Here is a 26440-nt window from a genome sequence, read left to right as displayed (position 1 = left end):
TTGGATTTTTCATGTTCAAAGTTGCAGAAGCCAGATTACAAGCTCATTTTGGTTCAACTTCAACAACTGTGCATTGCATTGCCATGTAATGTGATGCAATGCTATCTTTCTAGCTCTCCCTTTTTACTTCCTTTTGGATAAACAGACATATTAGGCAAGCATTTTGGAGCTTTCACCTAAATAACTACAGGTGGTGAGATAAGCTGCACAATATAATTGACCTTTCAGTATATTGTTGCACACACACCATCTATTTAGCAAATGCCCTTGTTATCAACAGCAGCCTTTTAAACTCACCTGAGCTAACAGGTATGTGCGCTGGTTACTCTGCTGCGCTTAAAATTTCTTTTTTGGTTTGCTACAATGCCTTTTCTGAAACGTTGTCTCCTTCTGCTGGAACACTGACTTCTTTCATTTAATGCCTGCAGACTATAAAAGAGAACCCAACCCAAAAAGTTTGGTTGATTAGTCTGTGGCATTCTGTTAAACTGTTGCTTATGGCGGTCTCTGTGAGCTTCTCAGCGACATTCAGCCAGCCAGGTATCCTGCCTGCAGTAGATGGAATGTGGCAATGGAACGCTGGCTGCGCGTGTCATAATAGGCTCTGAGCCTTTATATACCTGTGCACAGCAGCAGCCACCTTCAGTCTGCTGCTGGACAGCCAGCAGCAGCAGCAGCAGGAGAGGTATGTAATCAGGAGCCCTCCTGCTAAGGGTAGACAGCTGCTCGTTCCACCCCACCCCCCGCCTTAATTGGTTCTCCTCCCTTCCAACGGTGTTGAGGCGGGTGGGAACAGCAGGGGGTGAAGGTGCTGTGTTTAAAGAGGTGGAGTTATGCAGATCTAAAACGCGTGGATTGCAGCAGCAGCAAGCCGAAAAGTGCAGGCATGTAAGGGATCTAGAGGTTGACAACATGTCTTCTTAACGGGAGTCCAGGAGCTCATCTCCACAAATGGACTTTTCAGGATCCTTGGGTGGCTCCGTAGTTTGAAACCAATTCTGGTTATCGCTTCTCGGCCTTTTGGCTAAGATCAAGTGTAGTATCTGTTCTTATCAGTTTAATATCTGATACGTCCCCTATCTGGGGACCATATATTAAATGGATTTTTAGAACAGAGAGATGGAAAAAGAGCTTGCTCTGTCCACTCCACGCATTGACCTGGTATTGCAGTATCTCCAGGACCGGTGCACCCCTTCTTTAATGCAGTTTCTAAAATCAGAAAGAATTGAATTCAATGTTTTTTGTTCATTTTGCTTGTTTGTCGGATTTTGGGATGGACTCTTTGGCTTTGCTTTTCTTCTCCTCATTGGATTTTTCATGTTCAAAGTTGCAGAAGCCAGATTACAAGCTCATTTTGGTTCAACTTCAGCAACTGTGCATTGCATTGCCATGTAATGTGATGCAATGCTATCTTTCTAGCTCTCCCTTTTTACTTCCTTTTGGATAAACAGACATATTAGGCAAGCATTTTGGAGCTTTCACCTAAATAACTACAGGTGGTGAGATAAGCTGCACAATATAATTGACCTTTCAGTATATTGTTGCACACACACCATCTATTTAGCAAATGCCCTTGTTATCAACAGCAGCCTTTTAAACTCACCTGAGCTAACAGGTATGTGCGCTGGTTACTCTGCTGCGCTTAAAATTTCTTTTTTGGTTTGCTACAATGCCTTTTCTGAAACGTTGTCTCCTTCTGCTGGAACACTGACTTCTTTCATTTAATGCCTGCAGACTATAAAAGAGAACCCAACCCAAAAAGTTTGGTTGATTAGTCTGTGGCATTCTGTTAAACTGTTGCTTATGGCGGTCTCTGTGAGCTTCTCAGCGACATTCAGCCAGCCAGGTATCCTGCCTGCAGTAGATGGAATGTGGCAATGGAACGCTGGCTGCGCGTGTCATAATAGGCTCTGAGCCTTTATATACCTGTGCACAGCAGCAGCCACCTTCAGTCTGCTGCTGGACAGCCAGCAGCAGCAGCAGCAGCAGGAGAGGTATGTAATCAGGAGCCCTCCTGCTAAGGGTAGACAGCTGCTCGTTCCACCCCACCCCCCGCCTTAATTGGTTCTCCTCCCTTCCAACGGTGTTGAGGCGGGTGGGAACAGCAGGGGGTGAAGGTGCTGTGTTTAAAGAGGTGGAGTTATGCAGATCTAAAACGCGTGGATTGCAGCAGCAGCAAGCCGAAAAGTGCAGGCATGTAAGGGATCTAGAGGTTGACAACATGTCTTCTTAACGGGAGTCCAGGAGCTCATCTCCACAAATGGACTTTTCAGGATCCTTGGGTGGCTCCGTAGTTTGAAACCAATTCTGGTTATCGCTTCTCGGCCTTTTGGCTAAGATCAAGTGTAGTATCTGTTCTTATCAGTTTAATATCTGATACGTCCCCTATCTGGGGACCATATATTAAATGGATTTTTAGAACAGGGAGATGGAAAAAGAGCTTGCTCTGTCCACTCCACGCATTGACCTGGTATTGCAGTATCTCCAGGACCGGTGCACCCCTTCTTTAATGCAGTTTCTAAAATCAGAAAGAATTGAATTCAATGTTTTTTGTTCATTTTGCTTGTTTGTCGGATTTTGGGATGGACTCTTTGGCTTTGCTTTTCTTCTCCTCATTGGATTTTTCATGTTCAAAGTTGCAGAAGCCAGATTACAAGCTCATTTTGGTTCAACTTCAGCAACTGTGCATTGCATTGCCATGTAATGTGATGCAATGCTATCTTTCTAGCTCTCCCTTTTTACTTCCTTTTGGATAAACAGACATATTAGGCAAGCATTTTGGAGCTTTCACCTAAATAACTACAGGTGGTGAGATAAGCTGCACAATATAATTGACCTTTCAGTATATTGTTGCACACACACCATCAATTTAGCAAATGCCCTTGTTATCAACAGCAGCCTTTTAAACTCACCTGAGCTAACAGGTATGTGCGCTGGTTACTCTGCTGCGCTTAAAATTTCTTTTTTGGTTTGCTACAATGCCTTTTCTGAAACGTTGTCTCCTTCTGCTGGAACACTGACTTCTTTCATTTAATGCCTGCAGACTATAAAAGAGAACCCAACCCAAAAAGTTTGGTTGATTAGTCTGTGGCATTCTGTTAAACTGTTGCTTATGGCGGTCTCTGTGAGCTTCTCAGCGACATTCAGCCAGCCAGGTATCCTGCCTGCAGTAGATGGAATGTGGCAATGGAACGCTGGCTGCGCGTGTCATAATAGGCTCTGAGCCTTTATATACCTGTGCACAGCAGCAGCCACCTTCAGTCTGCTGCTGGACAGCCAGCAGCAGCAGCAGCAGGAGAGGTATGTAATCAGGAGCCCTCCTGCTAAGGGTAGACAGCTGCTCGTTCCACCCCACACCCCGCCTTAATTGGTTCTCCTCCCTTCCAACGGTGTTGAGGCGGGTGGGAACAGCAGGGGGTGAAGGTGCTGTGTTTAAAGAGGTGGAGTTATGCAGATCTAAAACGCGTGGATTGCAGCAGCAGCAAGCCGAAAAGTGCAGGCATGTAAGGGATCTAGAGGTTGACAACATGTCTTCTTAACGGGAGTCAAGGAGCTCATCTCCACAAATGGACTTTTCAGGATCCTTGGGTGGCTCCGTAGTTTGAAACCAATTCTGGTTATCGCTTCTCGGCCTTTTGGCTAAGATCAAGTGTAGTATCTGTTCTTATCAGTTTAATATCTGATACGTCCCCTATCTGGGGACCATATATTAAATGGATTTTTAGAACAGGGAGATGGAAAAAGAGCTTGCTCTGTCCACTCCACGCATTGACCTGGTATTGCAGTATCTCCAGGACCGGTGCACCCCTTCTTTAATGCAGTTTCTAAAATCAGAAAGAATTGAATTCAATGTTTTTTGTTCATTTTGCTTGTTTGTCGGATTTTGGGATGGACTCTTTGGCTTTGCTTTTCTTCTCCTCATTGGATTTTTCATGTTCAAAGTTGCAGAAGCCAGATTACAAGCTCATTTTGGTTCAACTTCAGCAACTGTGCATTGCATTGCCATGTAATGTGATGCAATGCTATCTTTCTAGCTCTCCCTTTTTACTTCCTTTTGGATAAACAGACATATTAGGCAAGCATTTTGGAGCTTTCACCTAAATAACTACAGGTGGTGAGATAAGCTGCACAATATAATTGACCTTTCAGTATATTGTTGCACACACACCATCAATTTAGCAAATGCCCTTGTTATCAACAGCAGCCTTTTAAACTCACCTGAGCTAACAGGTATGTGCGCTGGTTACTCTGCTGCGCTTAAAATTTCTTTTTTGGTTTGCTACAATGCCTTTTCTGAAACGTTGTCTCCTTCTGCTGGAACACTGACTTCTTTCATTTAATGCCTGCAGACTATAAAAGAGAACCCAACCCAAAAAGTTTGGTTGATTAGTCTGTGGCATTCTGTTAAACTGTTGCTTATGGCGGTCTCTGTGAGCTTCTCAGCGACATTCAGCCAGCCAGGTATCCTGCCTGCAGTAGATGGAATGTGGCAATGGAACGCTGGCTGCGCGTGTCATAATAGGCTCTGAGCCTTTATATACCTGTGCACAGCAGCAGCCACCTTCAGTCTGCTGCTGGACAGCCAGCAGCAGCAGCAGCAGGAGAGGTATGTAATCAGGAGCCCTCCTGCTAACGGTAGACAGCTGCTCGTTCCACCCCACACCCCGCCTTAATTGGTTCTCCTCCCTTCCAACGGTGTTGAGGCGGGTGGGAACAGCAGGGGGTGAAGGTGCTGTGTTTAAAGAGGTGGAGTTATGCAGATCTAAAACGCGTGGATTGCAGCAGCAGCAAGCCGAAAAGTGCAGGCATGTAAGGGATCTAGAGGTTGACAACATGTCTTCTTAACGGGAGTCCAGGAGCTCATCTCCACAAATGGACTTTTCAGGATCCTTGGGTGGCTCCGTAGTTTGAAACCAATTCTGGTTATCGCTTCTCGGCCTTTTGGCTAAGATCAAGTGTAGTATCTGTTCTTATCAGTTTAATATCTGATACGTCCCCTATCTGGGGACCATATATTAAATGGATTTTTAGAACAGGGAGATGGAAAAAGAGCTTGCTCTGTCCACTCCACGCATTGACCTGGTATTGCAGTATCTCCAGGACCGGTGCACCCCTTCTTTAATGCAGTTTCTAAAATCAGAAAGAATTGAATTCAATGTTTTTTGTTCATTTTGCTTGTTTGTCGGATTTTGGGATGGACTCTTTGGCTTTGCTTTTCTTCTCCTCATTGGATTTTTCATGTTCAAAGTTGCAGAAGCCAGATTACAAGCTCATTTTGGTTCAACTTCAGCAACTGTGCATTGCATTGCCATGTAATGTGATGCAATGCTATCTTTCTAGCTCTCCCTTTTTACTTCCTTTTGGATAAACAGACATATTAGGCAAACATTTTGGAGCTTTCACCTAAATAACTACAGGTGGTGAGATAAGCTGCACAATATAATTGACCTTTCAGTATATTGTTGCACACACACCATCTATTTAGCAAATGCCCTTGTTATCAACAGCAGCCTTTTAAACTCACCTGAGCTAACAGGTATGTGCGCTGGTTACTCTGCTGCGCTTAAAATTTCTTTTTTGGTTTGCTACAATGCCTTTTCTGAAACGTTGTCTCCTTCTGCTGGAACACTGACTTCTTTCATTTAATGCCTGCAGACTATAAAAGAGAACCCAACCCAAAAAGTTTGGTTGATTAGTCTGTGGCATTCTGTTAAACTGTTGCTTATGGCGGTCTCTGTGAGCTTCTCAGCGACATTCAGCCAGCCAGGTATCCTGCCTGCAGTAGATGGAATGTGGCAATGGAACGCTGGCTGCGCGTGTCATAATAGGCTCTGAGCCTTTATATACCTGTGCACAGCAGCAGCCACCTTCAGTCTGCTGCTGGACAGCCAGCAGCAGCAGCAGGAGAGGTATGTAATCAGGAGCCCTCCTGCTAAGGGTAGACAGCTGCTCGTTCCACCCCACCCCCCGCCTTAATTGGTTCTCCTCCCTTCCAACGGTGTTGAGGCGGGTGGGAACAGCAGGGGGTGAAGGTGCTGTGTTTAAAGAGGTGGAGTTATGCAGATCTAAAACGCGTGGATTGCAGCAGCAGCAAGCCGAAAAGTGCAGGCATGTAAGGGATCTAGAGGTTGACAACATGTCTTCTTAACGGGAGTCCAGGAGCTCATCTCCACAAATGGACTTTTCAGGATCCTTGGGTGGCTCCGTAGTTTGAAACCAATTCTGGTTATCGCTTCTCGGCCTTTTGGCTAAGATCAAGTGTAGTATCTGTTCTTATCAGTTTAATATCTGATACGTCCCCTATCTGGGGACCATATATTAAATGGATTTTTAGAACAGGGAGATGGAAAAAGAGCTTGCTCTGTCCACTCCACGCATTGACCTGGTATTGCAGTATCTCCAGGACCGGTGCACCCCTTCTTTAATGCAGTTTCTAAAATCAGAAAAAATTGAATTCAATGTTTTTTGTTCATTTTGCTTGTTTGTCGGATTTTGGGATGGACTCTTTGGCTTTGCTTTTCTTCTCCTCATTGGATTTTTCATGTTCAAAGTTGCAGAAGCCAGATTACAAGCTCATTTTGGTTCAACTTCAGCAACTGTGCATTGCATTGCCATGTAATGTGATGCAATGCTATCTTTCTAGCTCTCCCTTTTTACTTCCTTTTGGATAAACAGACATATTAGGCAAGCATTTTGGAGCTTTCACCTAAATAACTACAGGTGGTGAGATAAGCTGCACAATATAATTGACCTTTCAGTATATTGTTGCACACACACCATCTATTTAGCAAATGCCCTTGTTATCAACAGCAGCCTTTTAAACTCACCTGAGCTAACAGGTATGTGCGCTGGTTACTCTGCTGCGCTTAAAATTTCTTTTTTGGTTTGCTACAATGCCTTTTCTGAAACGTTGTCTCCTTCTGCTGGAACACTGACTTCTTTCATTTAATGCCTGCAGACTATAAAAGAGAACCCAACCCAAAAAGTTTGGTTGATTAGTCTGTGGCATTCTGTTAAACTGTTGCTTATGGCGGTCTCTGTGAGCTTCTCAGCGACATTCAGCCAGCCAGGTATCCTGCCTGCAGTAGATGGAATGTGGCAATGGAACGCTGGCTGCGCGTGTCATAATAGGCTCTGAGCCTTTATATACCTGTGCACAGCAGCAGCCACCTTCAGTCTGCTGCTGGACAGCCAGCAGCAGCAGCAGCAGGAGAGGTATGTAATCAGGAGCCCTCCTGCTAAGGGTAGACAGCTGCTCGTTCCACCCCACCCCCCGCCTTAATTGGTTCTCCTCCCTTCCAACGGTGTTGAGGCGGGTGGGAACAGCAGGGGGTGAAGGTGCTGTGTTTAAAGAGGTGGAGTTATGCAGATCTAAAACGCGTGGATTGCAGCAGCAGCAAGCCGAAAAGTGCAGGCATGTAAGGGATCTAGAGGTTGACAACATGTCTTCTTAACGGGAGTCCAGGAGCTCATCTCCACAAATGGACTTTTCAGGATCCTTGGGTGGCTCCGTAGTTTGAAACCAATTCTGGTTATCGCTTCTCGGCCTTTTGGCTAAGATCAAGTGTAGTATCTGTTCTTATCAGTTTAATATCTGATACGTCCCCTATCTGGGGACCATATATTAAATGGATTTTTAGAACAGGGAGATGGAAAAAGAGCTTGCTCTGTCCACTCCACGCATTGACCTGGTATTGCAGTATCTCCAGGACCGGTGCACCCCTTCTTTAATGCAGTTTCTAAAATCAGAAAGAATTGAATTCAATGTTTTTTGTTCATTTTGCTTGTTTGTCGGATTTTGGGATGGACTCTTTGGCTTTGCTTTTCTTCTCCTCATTGGATTTTTCATGTTCAAAGTTGCAGAAGCCAGATTACAAGCTCATTTTGGTTCAACTTCAGCAACTGTGCATTGCATTGCCATGTAATGTGATGCAATGCTATCTTTCTAGCTCTCCCTTTTTACTTCCTTTTGGATAAACAGACATATTAGGCAAGCATTTTGGAGCTTTCACCTAAATAACTACAGGTGGTGAGATAAGCTGCACAATATAATTGACCTTTCAGTATATTGTTGCACACACACCATCTATTTAGCAAATGCCCTTGTTATCAACAGCAGCCTTTTAAACTCACCTGAGCTAACAGGTATGTGCGCTGGTTACTCTGCTGCGCTTAAAATTTCTTTTTTGGTTTGCTACAATGCCTTTTCTGAAACGTTGTCTCCTTCTGCTGGAACACTGACTTCTTTCATTTAATGCCTGCAGACTATAAAAGAGAACCCAACCCAAAAAGTTTGGTTGATTAGTCTGTGGCATTCTGTTAAACTGTTGCTTATGGCGGTCTCTGTGAGCTTCTCAGCGACATTCAGCCAGCCAGGTATCCTGCCTGCAGTAGATGGAATGTGGCAATGGAACGCTGGCTGCGCGTGTCATAATAGGCTCTGAGCCTTTATATACCTGTGCACAGCAGCAGCCACCTTCAGTCTGCTGCTGGACAGCCAGCAGCAGCAGCAGCAGGAGAGGTATGTAATCAGGAGCCCTCCTGCTAAGGGTAGACAGCTGCTCGTTCCACCCCACCCCCCGCCTTAATTGGTTCTCCTCCCTTCCAACGGTGTTGAGGCGGGTGGGAACAGCAGGGGGTGAAGGTGCTGTGTTTAAAGAGGTGGAGTTATGCAGATCTAAAACGCGTGGATTGCAGCAGCAGCAAGCCGAAAAGTGCAGGCATGTAAGGGATCTAGAGGTTGACAACATGTCTTCTTAACGGGAGTCCAGGAGCTCATCTCCACAAATGGACTTTTCAGGATCCTTGGGTGGCTCCGTAGTTTGAAACCAATTCTGGTTATCGCTTCTCGGCCTTTTGGCTAAGATCAAGTGTAGTATCTGTTCTTATCAGTTTAATATCTGATACGTCCCCTATCTGGGGACCATATATTAAATGGATTTTTAGAACAGGGAGATGGAAAAAGAGCTTGCTCTGTCCACTCCACGCATTGACCTGGTATTGCAGTATCTCCAGGACCGGTGCACCCCTTCTTTAATGCAGTTTCTAAAATCAGAAAGAATTGAATTCAATGTTTTTTGTTCATTTTGCTTGTTTGTCGGATTTTGGGATGGACTCTTTGGCTTTGCTTTTCTTCTCCTCATTGGATTTTTCATGTTCAAAGTTGCAGAAGCCAGATTACAAGCTCATTTTGGTTCAACTTCAGCAACTGTGCATTGCATTGCCATGTAATGTGATGCAATGCTATCTTTCTAGCTCTCCCTTTTTACTTCCTTTTGGATAAACAGACATATTAGGCAAGCATTTTGGAGCTTTCACCTAAATAACTACAGGTGGTGAGGTAAGCTGCACAATATAATTGAACTTTCAGTATATTGTTGCACACACACCATCTATTTAGCAAATGCCCTTGTTATCAACAGCAGCCTTTTAAACTCACCTGAGCTAACAGGTATGTGCGCTGGTTACTCTGCTGCGCTTAAAATTTCTTTTTTGGTTTGCTACAATGCCTTTTCTGAAACGTTGTCTCCTTCTGCTGGAACACTGACTTCTTTCATTTAATGCCTGCAGACTATAAAAGAGAACCCAACCCAAAAAGTTTGGTTGATTAGTCTGTGGCATTCTGTTAAACTGTTGCTTATGGCGGTCTCTGTGAGCTTCTCAGCGACATTCAGCCAGCCAGGTATCCTGCCTGCAGTAGATGGAATGTGGCAATGGAACGCTGGCTGCGCGTGTCATAATAGGCTCTGAGCCTTTATATACCTGTGCACAGCAGCAGCCACCTTCAGTCTGCTGCTGGACAGCCAGCAGCAGCAGCAGCAGGAGAGGTATGTAATCAGGAGCCCTCCTGCTAAGGGTAGACAGCTGCTCGTTCCACCCCACCCCCCGCCTTAATTGGTTCTCCTCCCTTCCAACGGTGTTGAGGCGGGTGGGAACAGCAGGGGGTGAAGGTGCTGTGTTTAAAGAGGTGGAGTTATGCAGATCTAAAACGCGTGGATTGGAGCAGCAGCAAGCCGAAAAGTGCAGGCATGTAAGGGATCTAGAGGTTGACAACATGTCTTCTTAACGGGAGTCCAGGAGCTCATCTCCACAAATGGACTTTTCAGGATCCTTGGGTGGCTCCGTAGTTTGAAACCAATTCTGGTTATCGCTTCTCGGCCTTTTGGCACGATCTGTAGTGGGTTGTGACATTGGGCTGAAGGTTACTGTGGTGGCAGAACCGATTCTTGGCCTTTGGAGATATCCAGTGCTGCTTTTGGGAATCGGTGCTAAAGCTGCAGTGCCTTTTCTTTACGGAGGACGGTGTGTTGGAGGGAGGACGAACTTCGTGGAGGCTGCGATCCGTGTGTGATATTTTCCTTGGTATCTGGAAAAGAAGAGGAAAATCATGGAGACAAGGAGAAACCCTGGAGGAAGGAAGGAGAATCAAGCAAGCAACCCGAATGATTATTTCTCGGAGGAGCATCCGCTGAAGGACACCATCAGGTTCGTGGTTGCTCCTGACCACCGGCAGGTGAAAGATTCTCAATTTATTTTCAATGTTATTTGTAAGCTCTTGAAGATCGACAAGGAGCATCTTTTTTGCTTTCAATCTTTTTTTTCTCGAGGACTTTATGATGTTACGCTTAATAAAGCCTCGCAGTGTGAAAGTGCCTACGCTCTTTATGAAGTAAATAAAGAGAAGGTAGAGCTGGAGGGGGTGAAAGTAATCCCCTCTTTTCAGTTTTCAATGAAAGTACTGACGATTCATTTGTTTAGTCCATTTATTACAGACTCTGAGGTTGAAAGTTACCTATCAATGTATTGTGACAAAATCATCCCTAAGAGACGCGGGGAAACACAGTTTGGAGTGTGGAACGGGAAACGTGTGTATGTGGTATCATTTAGGAAGAACCCGAATGAGGAGGGGGGCGTGTCCAGACCTCCGCCGCAGGTTTATATCAACCATAGCCGCGGTTATTTATTCTTCCCAGGGATGCCACACTACTGCCGTGTGTGTAAAAAATATGGACATCTGGATGCAGAATGTAACAAGTGTTTTAGTTGCATGGGTACTCCTCACCAGATGGATGAGTGCCCTAAAAATAAGAAAAAGGATGTAGAGGAGATGGACACATCGCCTGAAGAACAGCAACAAGAAGCTAAAGACGATGTGGAAGCAGGCATTGCTGCTGAAGAGGAAAAAGGGGAAGAGGAGAAAGAAAGGAGTGAGAAGGAGGAGACAGAAAGAAAGAGAAAAGAGGAAGAGGAGGGACGGGCAATGAAGGAGAAGAAGAAGGAGGAACGGGTTAAAAAATCACAAGAAGAAGAGGAAAGGAAGTTGGAAGAAAGGAAGAGAAAGAAGGAAGAGGAAAAACAGAAGAGGATAGAGGACATAGAAAAAAGGGCCATGGAGATAAAGAAACAGATGGAAAGGAAAAAGAGAGAAGAGCAGAAGAAAGAAGATAAGAAGAAAGAAGATAAGAATGAAAAGAAGAAGATAGAAGAACAGAAGAAAGAAGATCAGAAGAGAGAAGAGAAGAGTCAAATGTTGCAAGAAATTTCTCCACTAAGTAAAGGGAGTAGTTGTGGAGGGGAAAGTGATATTCCAGAAGTAGTGGAGTCCACTCCTACTAATTCCCTGTCGCAGAGCTTACCTTGCGCGCAGGTACAAATGGACTGCACAGAAAAATCTCTAAAAAGAAGTGTGGATAGAAGTGATAATGAAGGAATACCATGTGGTGGGAAAGTAAAGGCATTAGAAGCAACAAGTCTGCTGGGGAGTGTGTCATCTTCGGATGTATCAGATCTGGAGGTAGACCCATCTTCTCCGGCAGTAGAGAATGAGGGCGGAGGGAAGAGCCCTGCACTAAATGTTAGAAGATGATCCGCTCAATGTCCCTGAATGTTCAGGGGTTTAACGACCTATATAAGAGAACTGCTTTATATGATTTTTTAAATAATGAAAATATTGATTTTATCTTTCTACAAGAATGTAATTTGACAAAAAAAATAAGCTATGAATATTTACAGGGTATATGGAAGGGTAACTTATGCTTTTCTGGTGGGAACGAGTCAAAAAGTGATGGTGTGGGGTTTTTATGCTCTAAAGATTGGGAGATTGTAAATTATGAAGAGATATACCCTGGGAGGATTTTAAGAATTGATGTGCAGAAAAATGGGAAGAAAGTGAGGTGTTTTAATGTGTATGCAAATGCAGAAAAAGCCTTGAGATTACATTTGTTTGAACTGTTGCAGCTGTTTTTACCTGGAGTAGATCCATTAGTTTTAGGTGGGGATTTTAATTGTCATTTAAAAAATGTAAAAGATGGGTCAGCTTCATGTCTTAGAAATATTTTAACAGCTTTTAATCTTAAAGATACATGGGCATTAGATGGACAAAAAAAGGAGCATGAAGTCACTTGGGTGGGGAGAGGTGTTTCATCCAGAATAGATTATATTTTTATATCTCAAGCCCTAACATGCTCAGGTTTTAAAACGCATTCAACACCTTTTTCAGATCATAAAATAATAGAATGTAGTTTTAAAATAGAATCAGATGTGGATAAAAGACCGTCACACTGGAAATTTAATGTATCCCTACTACAAGACGAGGTGGTTATGGAAGGTTTTAAAAAGCTGTATGAAAAACTGAAGCTAAAAAAAACGTTTTTTAAATCTATTTTTAATTGGTGGGATTTTGTCAAGAAGGAGGTAAAAATATTTTTTATTAAAGAAGGAAAGAAGAAAGCTGCTGCAAAACGTATTTTTTATAATGATCTTAATGCTAAACTGCAATGTTTTTTTCACCTCGAAAATAACGGATGTGATCTGCAGGAGGCGATCCGAACAACAAAAGAAAAGATCCAAAACTGCCTGAAAGAAAAAGGTAAAGAAATTATTTTTAATTCCCGAGTAAAAGTTTTAGACGAGGATGAAAAATGCACAAAATTCTTTTTTAAAAAAATATGTGACAAGAAGGATTATATGAAGGTTTTGGAAGGAGAAACAAGTTTGGAGGGGAAGAAGATGAAAGCAAAAGAATTTTATGATGATTTATTTTCTGTTAAAAACACGGATGTGTCTCTAAAAAAACATTTTTTAGAAGGACTGGAAAAAAATTTTAATGCGGAAGATAAATCTTTTTTAATAGGGAATTTTACTAAAGAGGAAGTTTTTAATACAATTAATACGCTACAAAATAACAAAACGCCGGGAGCAGATGGACTACCTGTTGAATTTTACAAGTGTTTATGGGAGATCATGGGTGAGGATTTTTATGAAGTAATTTTAGAAGCAGAAGCATCTTTTAGTGTCCCAGAGTCGTGGTGGGAGGGTCTTATTGTTTTATTATTTAAGAAAGGAAATAAAGAACTGATTAAAAATTGGAGACCAATAACCCTTTTAAATACGGACTGTAAGGTATATGCAAAGTTACTAGCAAATAGATTAAAAAAGGTAATCGGCTCAGTAATAGAAGTGGATCAGACGTGTGCAGTGCCAAATCGGAGAATCAGCGACTCATTGATTTTAATCAGGGATGTTTTATGGGATGTTTTAGACAGAAAACAAAAGCTTGCTCTAATTACTTTGGATTTTGAAAAAGCGTACGATAGAGTTGCCCATGATTTTTTATTTGCAGTTTTAGAGAAAATGGGATGCCCGGATGTTTTTAGCAAACGTATTAAATCTCTTTACAAATCATGTTTTAGCAAAATATCTATTAATGGTTTTTTATCTGATAATGTAAAAATAAACTGTGGCGTTAAACAGGGGTGTCCCTTATCCCCTATTCTTTTTATTTGTGCAATTGAACCACTTTTAGCAGCTTTTAGGAGAGATAAGGTAATCAATGGTTTTTTTATTCCCGGGAGTTGCAATGAACAAGTTAAAGTGGTGGCATATATGGATGATGTGACGGTTTTAGTTAAAGACACTAGAAGCATGAACAGAGCCATAAGAACAGTGGATTGGTTTGGGGGCGCATCGGGTTTTAAAATTAACATGGAAAAATCTGGTATTTTAACTGTTGGTGATTTTATTGTAGATTCTGAGTGTAAATTAACAAGAATGAATGAAGTAAAAATTTTAGGTATTTATTTCTCAGAGTCAGGTGGTAATGTAAGAAATTGGGAGTCTCTGCTGGAAAGAGTTAAGAAAAAGATTACTTTCTGGCAGTTGAGAGATCTTACCCTGGAAGGAAAAATTTTAATTATTAGACAGGTTTTACTCCCAATGTTTTTATATGTCTCAACAGTTTTTATCCCCCAAAATAATATCATGAAGAGAGTTATTAAGGTATGTTTTAATTTTTTATGGAGATCCAAGATGGAAAGAGTAAAGAGAGAGGAGATATATAAATCAAAGAAAAAAGGTGGGAAAGGTTTTCCGGATATTAGGTCCTTTTTATATGCAAAGTATGTAGCGAACTGTGTATGCACTTTATTAGGACCAGGCTCTAAGCTAAAGTTGTTTTCTATATATAATTTAGGTTTCTATATTAGAAATTATAAATGGTTGGAGATGTCTCTAAATAGGCCTTATAGGTTTTTACCTCCAGGAAATTATATTGTTTTAGAAAAAATTTTAAGAGATTTTAAACTTAAGATGGTCGAAATAAATGTTCTTAAATGCCATAAAAAAATCCTAAAAATCCTGGAAGAGAGAATAGGTATCAGTCCTGTGGAACATTTTTCATTCAAAATTGTGGAAAGAATCTGGATGAATGTAAATTATAGTGTGTTATCTAATGAACACAGGGATTTACTCTGGTGTATAGTAAAAGACTGCCTGCCAACCCGTGAGTTCCAACACAGGCGTGGGTTGGTAAGATCTGAAGTGTGCCCAAGATCCAGGTGTGGGAATAGTGAAACACCCATGCACATCTTCTGGAATTGTAATTTTGCACAGACAATATGGAGGAAAGTGTGCAATATAGTGAGAGCTGTGAGTACTGTTAATTTTTTGGATTTTAACAGAGTATTTTATGGGATGGGGATAAGAGAGGAGGATTTTAAAATTGTATGGATTATTATTGCATGTGTGAAGGCGGCATTGTGGAAAGCAAGGAACATTTTAGTGTTTAAACATAAGGAAGTAACAGTCGACCAGTGTATTAAATTATGTCTAAGTTATTTGTACATGTATTTCTGGAGGGACAAAATGACGCTTGGCAAGGTGAAAGCAAATGAGAAATGGAAACAATGTAAATGGAATGAACTTACCTTGTAAGCTTTGATTTTTTGAAAACCTGTGGAAAAACAAAAAAACAAAAACAAAAACAAACAAAAAAAAATAGCCAAAACTATATAATTTTTAAAAAAAAAAAAAAAAGAGGGAAAAAATAAATAAATATATATATATAAAAGAAAAAGGAAAATAAAAGATTTGGAGAAGTATTAAAATTGGTAGAATGCACGATGATGGATTTGAGTCTTCTTATCTTTTTGTTGATTCCAAGACTTTGTAATCTGAGTCTTAAAAAAAAAAAAAAAAAAAAAAAAAATCTGTTCTTATCAGTTTAATATCTGATACGTCCCCTATCTGGGGACCATATATTAAATGGATTTTTAGAACAGGGAGATGGAAAAAGAGCTTGCTCTGTCCACTCCACGCATTGACCTGGTATTGCAGTATCTCCAGGACCGGTGCACCCCTTCTTTAATGCAGTTTCTAAAATCAGAAAGAATTGAATTCAATGTTTTTGGTTCATTTTGCTTGTTTGTCGGATTTTGGGATGGACTCTTTGGCTTTGCTTTTCTTCTCCTCATTGGATTTTTCATGTTCAAAGTTGCAGAAGCCAGATTACAAGCTCATTTTGGTTCAACTTCAGCAACTGTGCATTGCATTGCCATGTAATGTGATGCAATGCTATCTTTCTAGCTCTCCCTTTTTACTTCCTTTTGGATAAACAGACATATTAGGCAAGCATTTTGGAGCTTTCACCTAAATAACTACAGGTGGTGAGATAAGCTGCACAATATAATTGACCTTTCAGTATATTGTTGCACACACACCATCTATTTAGCAAATGCCCTTGTTATCAACAGCAGCCTTTTAAACTCACCTGAGCTAACAGGTATGTGCGCTGGTTACTCTGCTGCGCTTAAAATTTCTTTTTTGGTTTGCTACAATGCCTTTTCTGAAACGTTGTCTCCTTCTGCTGGAACACTGACTTCTTTCATTTAATGCCTGCAGACTATAAAAGAGAACCCAACCCAAAAAGTTTGGTTGATTAGTCTGTGGCATTCTGTTAAACTGTTGCTTATGGCGGTCTCTGTGAGCTTCTCAGCGACATTCAGCCAGCCAGGTATCCTGCCTGCAGTAGATGGAATGTGGCAATGGAACGCTGGCTGCGCGTGTCATAATAGGCTCTGAGCCTTTATATACCTGTGCACAGCAGCAGCCACCTTCAGTCTGCTGCTGGACAGCCAGCAGCAGCAGCAGCAGGAGAGGTATGTAATCAGGAGCCCTCCTGCTAAGGGTAGACAGCTGCTCGTTCCACCCCACCCCCCGCCTTAATTGGTTCTCCTCCCTTCCAACGGTGTTGAGGCGGGTGGGAACAGCAGGGGGTGAAGGTGCTGTGTTTAAAGAGGTGGAGTTATGCAGATCTAAAACGCGTGGATTGCAGCAGCAGCAAGCCGAAAAGTGCAGGCATGTAAGGGATCTAGAGGTTGACAACATGTCTTCTTAACGGGAGTCCAGGAGCTCATCTCCACAAATGGACTTTTCAGGATCCTTGGGTGGCTCCGTAGTTTGAAACCAATTCTGGTTATCGCTTCTCGGCCTTTTGGCTAAGATCAAGTGTAGTATCTGTTCTTATCAGTTTAATATCTGATACGTCCCCTATCTGGGGACCATATATTAAATGGATTTTTAGAACAGGGAGATGGAAAAAGAGCTTGCTCTGTCCACTCCACGCATTGACCTGGTATTGCAGTATCTCCAGGACCGGTGCACCCCTTCTTTAATGCAGTTTCTAAAATCAGAAAGAATTGAATTCAATGTTTTTTGTTCATTTTGCTTGTTTGTCGGATTTTGGGATGGACTCTTTGGCTTTGCTTTTCTTCTCCTCATTGGATTTTTCATGTTCAAAGTTGCAGAAGCCAGATTACAAGCTCATTTTGGTTCAACTTCAGCAACTGTGCATTGCATTGCCATGTAATGTGATGCAATGCTATCTTTCTAGCTCTCCCTTTTTACTTCCTTTTGGATAAACAGACATATTAGGCAAGCATTTTGGAGCTTTCACCTAAATAACTACAGGTGGTGAGATAAGCTGCAAAATATAATTGACCTTTCAGTATATTGTTGCACACACACCATCTATTTAGCAAATGCCCTTGTTATCAACAGCAGCCTTTTAAACTCACCTGAGCTAACAGGTATGTGCGCTGGTTACTCTGCTGCGCTTAAAATTTCTTTTTTGGTTTGCTACAATGCCTTTTCTGAAACGTTGTCTCCTTCTGCTGGAACACTGACTTCTTTCATTTAATGCCTGCAGACTATAAAAGAGAACCCAACCCAAAAAGTTTGGTTGATTAGTCTGTGGCATTCTGTTAAACTGTTGCTTATGGCGGTCTCTGTGAGCTTCTCAGCGACATTCAGCCAGCCAGGTATCCTGCCTGCAGTAGATGGAATGTGGCAATGGAACGCTGGCTGCGCGTGTCATAATAGGCTCTGAGCCTTTATATACCTGTGCACAGCAGCAGCCACCTTCAGTCTGCTGCTGGACAGCCAGCAGCAGCAGCAGCAGGAGAGGTATGTAATCAGGAGCCCTCCTGCTAAGGGTAGACAGCTGCTCGTTCCACCCCACCCCCCGCCTTAATTGGTTCTCCTCCCTTCCAACGGTGTTGAGGCGGGTGGGAACAGCAGGGGGTGAAGGTGCTGTGTTTAAAGAGGTGGAGTTATGCAGATCTAAAACGCGTGGATTGCAGCAGCAGCAAGCCGAAAAGTGCAGGCATGTAAGGGATCTAGAGGTTGACAACATGTCTTCTTAACGGGAGTCCAGGAGCTCATCTCCACAAATGGACTTTTCAGGATCCTTGGGTGGCTCCGTAGTTTGAAACCAATTCTGGTTATCGCTTCTCGGCCTTTTGGCTAAGATCAAGTGTAGTATCTGTTCTTATCAGTTTAATATCTGATACGTCCCCTATCTGGGGACCATATATTAAATGGATTTTTAGAACAGGGAGATGGAAAAAGAGCTTGCTCTGTCCACTCCACGCATTGACCTGGTATTGCAGTATCTCCAGGACCGGTGCACCCCTTCTTTAATGCAGTTTCTAAAATCAGAAAGAATTGAATTCAATGTTTTTTGTTCATTTTGCTTGTTTGTCGGATTTTGGGATGGACTCTTTGGCTTTGCTTTTCTTCTCCTCATTGGATTTTTCATGTTCAAAGTTGCAGAAGCCAGATTACAAGCTCATTTTGGTTCAACTTCAGCAACTGTGCATTGCATTGCCATGTAATGTGATGCAATGCTATCTTTCTAGCTCTCCCTTTTTACTTCCTTTTGGATAAACAGACATATTAGGCAAGCATTTTGGAGCTTTCACCTAAATAACTACAGGTGGTGAGATAAGCTGCAAAATATAATTGACCTTTCAGTATATTGTTGCACACACACCATCTATTTAGCAAATGCCCTTGTTATCAACAGCAGCCTTTTAAACTCACCTGAGCTAACAGGTATGTGCGCTGGTTACTCTGCTGCGCTTAAAATTTCTTTTTTGGTTTGCTACAATGCCTTTTCTGAAACGTTGTCTCCTTCTGCTGGAACACTGACTTCTTTCATTTAATGCCTGCAGACTATAAAAGAGAACCCAACCCAAAAAGTTTGGTTGATTAGTCTGTGGCATTCTGTTAAACTGTTGCTTATGGCGGTCTCTGTGAGCTTCTCAGCGACATTCAGCCAGCCAGGTATCCTGCCTGCAGTAGATGGAATGTGGCAATGGAACGCTGGCTGCGCGTGTCATAATAGGCTCTGAGCCTTTATATACCTGTGCACAGCAGCAGCCACCTTCAGTCTGCTGCTGGACAGCCAGCAGCAGCAGCAGCAGGAGAGGTATGTAATCAGGAGCCCTCCTGCTAAGGGTAGACAGCTGCTCGTTCCACCCCACCCCCCGCCTTAATTGGTTCTCCTCCCTTCCAACGGTGTTGAGGCGGGTGGGAACAGCAGGGGGTGAAGGTGCTGTGTTTAAAGAGGTGGAGTTATGCAGATCTAAAACGCGTGGATTGCAGCAGCAGCAAGCCGAAAAGTGCAGGCATGTAAGGGATCTAGAGGTTGACAACATGTCTTCTTAACGGGAGTCCAGGAGCTCATCTCCACAAATGGACTTTTCAGGATCCTTGGGTGGCTCCGTAGTTTGAAACCAATTCTGGTTATCGCTTCTCGGCCTTTTGGCTAAGATCAAGTGTAGTATCTGTTCTTATCAGTTTAATATCTGATACGTCCCCTATCTGGGGACCATATATTAAATGGATTTTTAGAACAGGGAGATGGAAAAAGAGCTTGCTCTGTCCACTCCACGCATTGACCTGGTATTGCAGTATCTCCAGGACCGGTGCACCCCTTCTTTAATGCAGTTTCTAAAATCAGAAAGAATTGAATTCAATGTTTTTTGTTCATTTTGCTTGTTTGTCGGATTTTGGGATGGACTCTTTGGCTTTGCTTTTCTTCTCCTCATTGGATTTTTCATGTTCAAAGTTGCAGAAGCCAGATTACAAGCTCATTTTGGTTCAACTTCAGCAACTGTGCATTGCATTGCCATGTAATGTGATGCAATGCTATCTTTCTAGCTCTCCCTTTTTACTTCCTTTTGGATAAACAGACATATTAGGCAAGCATTTTGGAGCTTTCACCTAAATAACTACAGGTGGTGAGATAAGCTGCACAATATAATTGACCTTTCAGTATATTGTTGCACACACACCATCTATTTAGCAAATGCCCTTGTTATCAACAGCAGCCTTTTAAACTCACCTGAGCTAACAGGTATGTGCGCTGGTTACTCTGCTGCGCTTAAAATTTCTTTTTTGGTTTGCTACAATGCCTTTTCTGAAACGTTGTCTCCTTCTGCTGGAACACTGACTTCTTTCATTTAATGCCTGCAGACTATAAAAGAGAACCCAACCCAAAAAGTTTGGTTGATTAGTCTGTGGCATTCTGTTAAACTGTTGCTTATGGCGGTCTCTGTGAGCTTCTCAGCGACATTCAGCCAGCCAGGTATCCTGCCTGCAGTAGATGGAATGTGGCAATGGAACGCTGGCTGCGCGTGTCATAATAGGCTCTGAGCCTTTATATACCTGTGCACAGCAGCAGCCACCTTCAGTCTGCTGCTGGACAGCCAGCAGCAGCAGCAGCAGGAGAGGTATGTAATCAGGAGCCCTCCTGCTAAGGGTAGACAGCTGCTCGTTCCACCCCACCCCCCGCCTTAATTGGTTCTCCTCCCTTCCAACGGTGTTGAGGCGGGTGGGAACAGCAGGGGGTGAAGGTGCTGTGTTTAAAGAGGTGGAGTTATGCAGATCTAAAACGCGTGGATTGCAGCAGCAGCAAGCCGAAAAGTGCAGGCATGTAAGGGATCTAGAGGTTGACAACATGTCTTCTTAACGGGAGTCCAGGAGCTCATCTCCACAAATGGACTTTTCAGGATCCTTGGGTGGCTCCGTAGTTTGAAACCAATTCTGGTTATCGCTTCTCGGCCTTTTGGCTAAGATCAAGTGTAGTATCTGTTCTTATCAGTTTAATATCTGATACGTCCCCTATCTGGGGACCATATATTAAATGGATTTTTAGAACAGGGAGATGGAAAAAGAGCTTGCTCTGTCCACTCCACGTATTGACCTGGTATTGCAGTATCTCCAGGACCGGTGCACCCCTTCTTTAATGCAGTTTCTAAAATCAGAAAGAATTGAATTCAATGTTTTTTGTTCATTTTGCTTGTTTGTCGGATTTTGGGATGGACTCTTTGGCTTTGCTTTTCTTCTCCTCATTGGATTTTTCATGTTCAAAGTTGCAGAAGCCAGATTACAAGCTCATTTTGGTTCAACTTCAGCAACTGTGCATTGCATTGCCATGTAATGTGATGCAATGCTATCTTTCTAGCTCTCCCTTTTTACTTCCTTTTGGATAAACAGACATATTAGGCAAGCATTTTGGAGCTTTCACCTAAATAACTACAGGTGGTGAGATAAGCTGCAAAATATAATTGACCTTTCAGTATATTGTTGCACACACACCATCTATTTAGCAAATGCCCTTGTTATCAACAGCAGCCTTTTAAACTCACCTGAGCTAACAGGTATGTGCGCTGGTTACTCTGCTGCGCTTAAAATTTCTTTTTTGGTTTGCTACAATGCCTTTTCTGAAACGTTGTCTCCTTCTGCTGGAACACTGACTTCTTTCATTTAATGCCTGCAGACTATAAAAGAGAACCCAACCCAAAAAGTTTGGTTGATTAGTCTGTGGCATTCTGTTAAACTGTTGCTTATGGCGGTCTCTGTGAGCTTCTCAGCGACATTCAGCCAGCCAGGTATCCTGCCTGCAGTAGATGGAATGTGGCAATGGAACGCTGGCTGCGCGTGTCATAATAGGCTCTGAGCCTTTATATACCTGTGCACAGCAGCAGCCACCTTCAGTCTGCTGCTGGACAGCCAGCAGCAGCAGCAGCAGGAGAGGTATGTAATCAGGAGCCCTCCTGCTAAGGGTAGACAGCTGCTCGTTCCACCCCACCCCCCGCCTTAATTGGTTCTCCTCCCTTCCAACGGTGTTGAGGCGGGTGGGAACAGCAGGGGGTGAAGGTGCTGTGTTTAAAGAGGTGGAGTTATGCAGATCTAAAACGCGTGGATTGCAGCAGCAGCAAGCCGAAAAGTGCAGGCATGTAAGGGATCTAGAGGTTGACAACATGTCTTCTTAACGGGAGTCCAGGAGCTCATCTCCACAAATGGACTTTTCAGGATCCTTGGGTGGCTCCGTAGTTTGAAACCAATTCTGGTTATCGCTTCTCGGCCTTTTGGCTAAGATCAAGTGTAGTATCTGTTCTTATCAGTTTAATATTTGATACGTCCCCTATCTGGGGACCATATATTAAATGGATTTTTAGAACAGGGAGATGGAAAAAGAGCTTGCTCTGTCCACTCCACGCATTGACCTGGTATTGCAGTATCTCCAGGACCGGTGCACCCCTTCTTTAATGCAGTTTCTAAAATCAGAAAGAATTGAATTCAATGTTTTTTGTTCATTTTGCTTGTTTGTCGGATTTTGGGATGGACTCTTTGGCTTTGCTTTTCTTCTCCTCATTGGATTTTTCATGTTCAAAGTTGCAGAAGCCAGATTACAAGCTCATTTTGGTTCAACTTCAGCAACTGTGCATTGCATTGCCATGTAATGTGATGCAATGCTATCTTTCTAGCTCTCCCTTTTTACTTCCTTTTGGATAAACAGACATATTAGGCAAGCATTTTGGAGCTTTCACCTAAATAACTACAGGTGGTGAGATAAGCTGCACAATATAATTGACCTTTCAGTATATTGTTGCACACACACCATCTATTTAGCAAATGCCCTTGTTATCAACAGCAGCCTTTTAAACTCACCTGAGCTAACAGGTATGTGCGCTGGTTACTCTGCTGCGCTTAAAATTTCTTTTTTGGTTTGCTACAATGCCTTTTCTGAAACGTTGTCTCCTTCTGCTGGAACACTGACTTCTTTCATTTAATGCCTGCAGACTATAAAAGAGAACCCAACCCAAAAAGTTTGGTTGATTAGTCTGTGGCATTCTGTTAAACTGTTGCTTATGGCGGTCTCTGTGAGCTTCTCAGCGACATTCAGCCAGCCAGGTATCCTGCCTGCAGTAGATGGAATGTGGCAATGGAACGCTGGCTGCGCGTGTCATAATAGGCTCTGAGCCTTTATATACCTGTGCACAGCAGCAGCCACCTTCAGTCTGCTGCTGGACAGCCAGCAGCAGCAGCAGCAGGAGAGGTATGTAATCAGGAGCCCTCCTGCTAAGGGTAGACAGCTGCTCGTTCCACCCCACCCCCCGCCTTAATTGGTTCTCCTCCCTTCCAACGGTGTTGAGGCGGGTGGGAACAGCAGGGGGTGAAGGTGCTGTGTTTAAAGAGGTGGAGTTATGCAGATCTAAAACGCGTGGATTGCAGCAGCAGCAAGCCGAAAAGTGCAGGCATGTAAGGGATCTAGAGGTTGACAACATGTCTTCTTAACGGGAGTCCAGGAGCTCATCTCCACAAATGGACTTTTCAGGATCCTTGGGTGGCTCCGTAGTTTGAAACCAATTCTGGTTATCGCTTCTCGGCCTTTTGGCTAAGATCAAGTGTAGTATCTGTTCTTATCAGTTTAATATCTGATACGTCCCCTATCTGGGGACCATATATTAAATGGATTTTTAGAACAGGGAGATGGAAAAAGAGCTTGCTCTGTCCACTCCACGCATTGACCTGGTATTGCAGTATCTCCAGGACCGGTGCACCCCTTCTTTAATGCAGTTTCTAAAATCAGAAAGAATTGAATTCAATGTTTTTTGTTCATTTTGCTTGTTTGTCGGATTTTGGGATGGACTCTTTGGCTTTGCTTTTCTTCTCCTCATTGGATTTTTCATGTTCAAAGTTGCAGAAGCCAGATTACAAGCTCATTTTGGTTCAACTTCAGCAACTGTGCATTGCATTGCCATGTAATGTGATGCAATGCTATCTTTCTAGCTCTCCCTTTTTACTTCCTTTTGGATAAACAGACATATTAGGCAAGCATTTTGGAGCTTTCACCTAAATAACTACAGGTGGTGAGATAAGCTGCACAATATAATTGACCTTTCAGTATATTGTTGCACACACACCATCTATTTAGCAAATGCCCTTGTTATCAACAGCAGCCTTTTAAACTCACCTGAGCTAACAGGTATGTGCGCTGGTTACTCTGCTGCGCTTAAAATTTCTTTTTTGGTTTGCTACAATGCCTTTTCTGAAACGTTGTCTCCTTCTGCTGGAACACTGACTTCTTTCATTTAATGCCTGCAGACTATAAAAGAGAACCCAACCCAAAAAGTTTGGTTGATTAGTCTGTGGCATTCTGTTAAACTGTTGCTTATGGCGGTCTCTGTGAGCTTCTCAGCGACATTCAGCCAGCCAGGTATCCTGCCTGCAGTAGATGGAATGTGGCAATGGAACGCTGGCTGCGCGTGTCATAATAGGCTCTGAGCCTTTATATACCTGTGCACAGCAGCAGCCACCTTCAGTCTGCTGCTGGACAGCCAGCAGCAGCAGCAGCAGGAGAGGTATGTAATCAGGAGCCCTCCTGCTAAGGGTAGACAGCTGCTCGTTCCACCCCACCCCCCGCCTTAATTGGTTCTCCTCCCTTCCAACGGTGTTGAGGCGGGTGGGAACAGCAGGGGGTGAAGGTGCTGTGTTTAAAGAGGTGGAGTTATGCAGATCTAAAACGCGTGGATTGCAGCAGCAGCAAGCCGAAAAGTGCAGGCATGTAAGGGATCTAGAGGTTGACAACATGTCTTCTTAACGGGAGTCCAGGAGCTCATCTCCACAAATGGACTTTTCAGGATCCTTGGGTGGCTCCGTAGTTTGAAACCAATTCTGGTTATCGCTTCTCGGCCTTTTGGCTAAGATCAAGTGTAGTATCTGTTCTTATCAGTTTAATATCTGATACGTCCCCTATCTGGGGACCATATATTAAATGGATTTTTAGAACAGGGAGATGGAAAAAGAGCTTGCTCTGTCCACTCCACGCATTGACCTGGTATTGCAGTATCTCCAGGACCGGTGCACCCCTTCTTTAATGCAGTTTCTAAAATCAGAAAGAATTGAATTCAATGTTTTTTGTTCATTTTGCTTGTTTGTCGGATTTTGGGATGGACTCTTTGGCTTTGCTTATCTTCTCCTCATTGGATTTTTCATGTTCAAAGTTGCAGAAGCCAGATTACAAGCTCATTTTGGTTCAACTTCAGCAACTGTGCATTGCATTGCCATGTAATGTGATGCAATGCTATCTTTCTAGCTCTCCCTTTTTACTTCCTTTTGGATAAACAGACATATTAGGCAAGCATTTTGGAGCTTTCACCTAAATAACTACAGGTGGTGAGATAAGCTGCACAATATAATTGACCTTTCAGTATATTGTTGCACACACACCATCTATTTAGCAAATGCCCTTGTTATCAACAGCAGCCTTTTAAACTCACCTGAGCTAACAGGTATGTGCGCTGGTTACTCTGCTGCGCTTAAAATTTCTTTTTTGGTTTGCTACAATGCCTTTTCTGAAACGTTGTCTCCTTCTGCTGGAACACTGACTTCTTTCATTTAATGCCTGCAGACTATAAAAGAGAACCCAACCCAAAAAGTTTGGTTGATTAGTCTGTGGCATTCTGTTAAACTGTTGCTTATGGCGGTCTCTGTGAGCTTCTCAGCGACATTCAGCCAGCCAGGTATCCTGCCTGCAGTAGATGGAATGTGGCAATGGAACGCTGGCTGCGCGTGTCATAATAGGCTCTGAGCCTTTATATACCTGTGCACAGCAGCAGCCACCTTCAGTCTGCTGCTGGACAGCCAGCAGCAGCAGCAGCAGGAGAGGTATGTAATCAGGAGCCCTCCTGCTAAGGGTAGACAGCTGCTCGTTCCACCCCACCCCCCGCCTTAATTGGTTCTCCTCCCTTCCAACGGTGTTGAGGCGGGTGGGAACAGCAGGGGGTGAAGGTGCTGTGTTTAAAGAGGTGGAGTTATGCAGATCTAAAACGCGTGGATTGCAGCAGCAGCAAGCCGAAAAGTGCAGGCATGTAAGGGATCTAGAGGTTGACAACATGTCTTCTTAACGGGAGTCCAGGAGCTCATCTCCACAAATGGACTTTTCAGGATCCTTGGGTGGCTCCGTAGTTTGAAACCAATTCTGGTTATCGCTTCTCGGCCTTTTGGCTAAGATCAAGTGTAGTATCTGTTCTTATCAGTTTAATATCTGATACGTCCCCTATCTGGGGACCATATATTAAATGGATTTTTAGAACAGGGAGATGGAAAAAGAGCTTGCTCTGTCCACTCCACGCATTGACCTGGTATTGCAGTATCTCCAGGACCGGTGCACCCCTTCTTTAATGCAGTTTCTAAAATCAGAAAGAATTGAATTCAATGTTTTTTGTTCATTTTGCTTGTTTGTCGGATTTTGGGATGGACTCTTTGGCTTTGCTTTTCTTCTCCTCATTGGATTTTTCATGTTCAAAGTTGCAGAAGCCAGATTACAAGCTCATTTTGGTTCAACTTCAGCAACTGTGCATTGCATTGCCATGTAATGTGATGCAATGCTATCTTTCTAGCTCTCCCTTTTTACTTCCTTTTGGATAAACAGACATATTAGGCAAGCATTTTGGAGCTTTCACCTAAATAACTACAGGTGGTGAGATAAGCTGCACAATATAATTGACCTTTCAGTATATTGTTGCACACA

At 43.0% G+C, this 26440-nt stretch overlaps 15 non-coding genes and 1 pseudogene across 15 annotated transcripts; all 16 read left to right on the top strand.

Moving 5' to 3' along the window:
* Nucleotides 1-1004: 1004 nt before the first annotated feature.
* Nucleotides 1005-1195, top strand: LOC141241868 (U2 spliceosomal RNA). Its single transcript, XR_012306561.1, has one exon. It is a non-coding gene; the product is annotated as a U2 spliceosomal RNA (small nuclear RNA).
* A 1118-nt stretch (nt 1196-2313) lies between these two features.
* LOC141241976 (U2 spliceosomal RNA) lies at nt 2314-2504 on the top strand. The gene has a single exon (XR_012306632.1). It is a non-coding gene; the product is annotated as a U2 spliceosomal RNA (small nuclear RNA).
* A 1115-nt stretch (nt 2505-3619) lies between these two features.
* On the top strand, nt 3620-3810 carry LOC141241975 (U2 spliceosomal RNA). The gene has a single exon (XR_012306631.1). It is a non-coding gene; the product is annotated as a U2 spliceosomal RNA (small nuclear RNA).
* Nucleotides 3811-4925: 1115 nt separating this feature from the next.
* Nucleotides 4926-5116, top strand: LOC141241974 (U2 spliceosomal RNA). The gene has a single exon (XR_012306630.1). It is a non-coding gene; the product is annotated as a U2 spliceosomal RNA (small nuclear RNA).
* A 1112-nt stretch (nt 5117-6228) lies between these two features.
* LOC141241973 (U2 spliceosomal RNA) lies at nt 6229-6419 on the top strand. Its single transcript, XR_012306629.1, has one exon. It is a non-coding gene; the product is annotated as a U2 spliceosomal RNA (small nuclear RNA).
* Nucleotides 6420-7534: 1115 nt separating this feature from the next.
* Nucleotides 7535-7725, top strand: LOC141241972 (U2 spliceosomal RNA). The gene has a single exon (XR_012306628.1). It is a non-coding gene; the product is annotated as a U2 spliceosomal RNA (small nuclear RNA).
* A 1115-nt stretch (nt 7726-8840) lies between these two features.
* Nucleotides 8841-9031, top strand: LOC141241971 (U2 spliceosomal RNA). The gene has a single exon (XR_012306627.1). It is a non-coding gene; the product is annotated as a U2 spliceosomal RNA (small nuclear RNA).
* A 6386-nt stretch (nt 9032-15417) lies between these two features.
* Nucleotides 15418-15637, top strand: LOC141241902 (U2 spliceosomal RNA; annotated as a pseudogene).
* Nucleotides 15638-16752: 1115 nt separating this feature from the next.
* On the top strand, nt 16753-16943 carry LOC141241969 (U2 spliceosomal RNA). Its single transcript, XR_012306626.1, has one exon. It is a non-coding gene; the product is annotated as a U2 spliceosomal RNA (small nuclear RNA).
* A 1115-nt stretch (nt 16944-18058) lies between these two features.
* On the top strand, nt 18059-18249 carry LOC141241968 (U2 spliceosomal RNA). Its single transcript, XR_012306625.1, has one exon. It is a non-coding gene; the product is annotated as a U2 spliceosomal RNA (small nuclear RNA).
* A 1115-nt stretch (nt 18250-19364) lies between these two features.
* LOC141241966 (U2 spliceosomal RNA) lies at nt 19365-19555 on the top strand. Its single transcript, XR_012306623.1, has one exon. It is a non-coding gene; the product is annotated as a U2 spliceosomal RNA (small nuclear RNA).
* A 1115-nt stretch (nt 19556-20670) lies between these two features.
* LOC141241842 (U2 spliceosomal RNA) lies at nt 20671-20861 on the top strand. The gene has a single exon (XR_012306536.1). It is a non-coding gene; the product is annotated as a U2 spliceosomal RNA (small nuclear RNA).
* A 1115-nt stretch (nt 20862-21976) lies between these two features.
* LOC141241860 (U2 spliceosomal RNA) lies at nt 21977-22167 on the top strand. The gene has a single exon (XR_012306553.1). It is a non-coding gene; the product is annotated as a U2 spliceosomal RNA (small nuclear RNA).
* Nucleotides 22168-23282: 1115 nt separating this feature from the next.
* LOC141241965 (U2 spliceosomal RNA) lies at nt 23283-23473 on the top strand. Its single transcript, XR_012306622.1, has one exon. It is a non-coding gene; the product is annotated as a U2 spliceosomal RNA (small nuclear RNA).
* Nucleotides 23474-24588: 1115 nt separating this feature from the next.
* Nucleotides 24589-24779, top strand: LOC141241964 (U2 spliceosomal RNA). The gene has a single exon (XR_012306621.1). It is a non-coding gene; the product is annotated as a U2 spliceosomal RNA (small nuclear RNA).
* Nucleotides 24780-25894: 1115 nt separating this feature from the next.
* On the top strand, nt 25895-26085 carry LOC141241963 (U2 spliceosomal RNA). The gene has a single exon (XR_012306619.1). It is a non-coding gene; the product is annotated as a U2 spliceosomal RNA (small nuclear RNA).
* The last annotated feature ends 355 nt before the right edge of the window (nt 26086-26440 follow it).

This window comes from Phyllobates terribilis, unplaced genomic scaffold (genome assembly GCF_046119375.1).
Source record: "Phyllobates terribilis strain yellow unplaced genomic scaffold, ASM4611937v1 Scaffold_1024__1_contigs__length_465996, whole genome shotgun sequence".
Lineage (NCBI taxonomy): Eukaryota > Metazoa > Chordata > Amphibia > Anura > Dendrobatidae > Phyllobates > Phyllobates terribilis.
The sequence above is the reverse complement of the archived record's forward strand: the minus strand, read 5'-3'. Positions and strand labels throughout refer to the sequence as shown.